Genomic DNA, 3,136 nt, shown 5'->3' with positions numbered 1-3,136 from the left:
AAGCCCCAAAAAATAAATAGTGAAAGAAGAATAAAAAAGGTAAGAAAAAAAAGGGCAAGGATCTGTACAGACAGCTCTTCAAAGAATAAAGATGACTAAGAAACACCTTTAAAAGCCTTCAACATACTTAGTAGTGAGGGAACGCAATTCAAAAACTGATTTAATGTTTTATCTTACCCAAGTCACAATGACTAAGTCAAGAAAATATATGACACCAAATCCTTCTAAGGATGTAGGGAACAGGGAGCCACACCTTTGGTGGAATTGCAAACCCTTGCAACCACCAGGAAATTGAACTTAATTTTTAAAGGTGTGGGCTTTCACTGTAGGTAATATCAGATGACAGAAAGACAGGATTTCAGGTCACTGTAGCCAAAACTATATAACATGATAAAGTTCTGGATCATTGCTATGTCATCCTGTGCATTTTTTAAAGAGCAAGTTTACTATTGGAAATATTTTCCCAGATCTTACCTAAGCACTTGATACAATTTAGTCTCTCTTAAGACTTCAGGAAACATATTTATTGGTAAGTCTCAGAATTCTACTTCTAGACTTGAGTACACCAAATGGCTCTTCAGCATCAATTTATACTTTACTCTCTTGGAGCTTCAGATAAAGTATCAAACTATTTCTTTTCAAATAATAATTTTTATATTTTGAGAGTTTCATAGATGAGTATTATACTTGAATTTTTCTGGCTCCCCAGCTCCCTTCAGACTCAATCTGTTCTACCATCTGTTTCATAATATCCCTTTTTAAATGTGTATTTTAAAACTTTCCATGCATTTCATACAAATCATCTTAACAATCTTTTTTCTCCCTCCCCCATCCACAACCCTGTAGTCCCCCATGCTGTCATCATTTATTATTATTGTTACATATGCATTCATACATTTACTTATATATGTATATATGCATATGTATATAATACACTAAGTCAGTTTATTGGTGATCATGTGTACATGTGTTCATGACTGGGCACTTCACATGACAGGGAACTACTTCCTGGAACATATGATTGCTTGTGTCTCTTCATCTTAAGGTAGGACCCTGTGAAGATTTCCCCATCGAAAATGTCATGTCAACTGCATTGTGTCATTATGCAGATCCTATTCGGTTAACATACTCTGAAGGTTTCATGTGTGTAGATTCCCTGTCATGTCTAGAATGCATTAACTAGCAGCAGATATCTATTCTCTCAGACTTTAAAATCTTTCAGTCCCCTCTTTCTGAATGTCCCCTGAGTCTTACGTGTAGAGGCAGCATTGTAGATGTATTACATAGGAATGGGCACTTCATGGTCACTTATTCTCTGCATTTGACCCATTATGGACCTTTGTGATAGTCTCTGTCTTTTACAGGAAGAAGCTTCTTTGATGAAAGTTGAGAGCTATACTTTTCTCTGAACTAAAAATGCTTATTTAGAATATAGTAAAAATTATGTAAAATCCTTAGATGTGATTATATATTGTGAAGAAACCTCAGGAACTAGGAAAAGAGGAAGGAAGCATGGGGCAGAAAGGGGAAGAAGGAGCTCAAGAGGGTGGGGATGCGATGGTCGAACACAAGAATTATCAAGGGGAGAAAAGGGAAAATGTGATACTCTAACTGGGCTGGGAGGAATCAGGGCTGTGTAAAGGGAGAAAGAGGAGAGAGAGATAAATAATACTTAGGCACTTTGAAAAAAAACAAAGAAATGAAATATTTCATAAGAGAAGACTACATACACAATATATATTTATATGAGTGCATGTCTATAGCTGAAGGATAAACAAAAGTCACAGTGTCAGGCAAAGGAAACCTCTCTTTGAGTTGTTGATCAGAATAGTGTGAGAGATCCCCAAAATATTATAGCCCATTGCTATAGCTGTTGATAGCCTGCCAGAACTTGAACGTAAGCCCCGACTGCTGAAGTCATGGCATACCTAAGACACAGAACCTGAAACAATTGAGCTGGAAGTGAGCTGAAATACTCCTCCAGATGCTAGGCCTCATAGCATCAGAAGACACAATGCAAGCTGCCATGGGAGAGAAGCAGTCAATGGTCCTCCTCAGCTGTAAAGTCTATAGACCACAGCAATGACCAAACTAACAAACTATCTCTATTTGTGCAATAGCGATATTTTTTTTTCTTGATTGTAAATCAACAGTTCTCTAATTGTACTTACAGCCCACTCAGTTGAAGGGCATCCATACCTGGTATTGTAAAAGCAAAGTACACATATTTGGCAAGTGTATAAGTGACTAGAGAAGTGTATAGTACTGTTACTTTCATTTATTATTTCCGCTTGTGCCTAACTATCAGACATATTCAAAACTATAGAGATTCATATACTTTGGACAATCTTCAGCTCATTCAGCTCTCAGGATTTGCACCAAAGTCATTTAGTAGGGAGGACTTTCATGTGAGGCTGGAGTGAGCTGCTTATGTGTCAGGGCCACCCAATTCTTCCTTGAGGGCAGGAAGACACAGGAGCAGGAGGGAGTCCGAAGACTAACAGAGTGTGGGATTTCTTTCAAGAAAGGTTTCTGAAAAATATGCTTGCCAACCACCTTCAATCATGTTCTTCCTCTACATAAGAATGGTTCCAGATTAGGAGAGAGAGAGAGAGAGAGAGAGAGAGAAAGAAAGAGAGAAAGAAAGAAAGAGAGAGAGCAATCTTAATGCTGTGGGAGATGATTATATCAGGTCTTAATTCTTGGAGCCTATGACTAGAGCAAAAAGTCCTTTCTTGCCAGACATCATTTTCAGCAGAAAATCATCTATTAATAAAAACTATTTCATTTCTCAGTACATACGGTATGGTTTTCTGTGAATTTATTCCACTACCAAAATTTCTGCAGTGCACTTATGTACAGTATTATAATATTAAACCAGGAAGGAGTGGGGAAATGACTTGTAAGACACCTCACTGATTAACATAAGTACTTGGGTTTGAATTCCCAGCACCCACATAAAAAGTCAGATGCAGGCATGTTTGTACCTATAAGCCCAGCAACTGTTCTTTCTTCTTTCCCATTTATAAGGTGTGCACTTTTATTAAACTGGTCTGAAGTCAGTGTATAGGAAATCCCTGGTGCCTGACACATTAACCTTCTCATGCTGTTGTCCTCCCTGCTTGAACTCGGGGTG

Source organism: Nannospalax galili, unplaced genomic scaffold (genome assembly GCF_000622305.1).
Source record: "Nannospalax galili isolate Female #2095 unplaced genomic scaffold, S.galili_v1.0 scaffold7488, whole genome shotgun sequence".
NCBI classification, from domain to species: domain Eukaryota; kingdom Metazoa; phylum Chordata; class Mammalia; order Rodentia; family Spalacidae; genus Nannospalax; species Nannospalax galili.
This window is presented reverse-complemented; position numbering follows the sequence as displayed.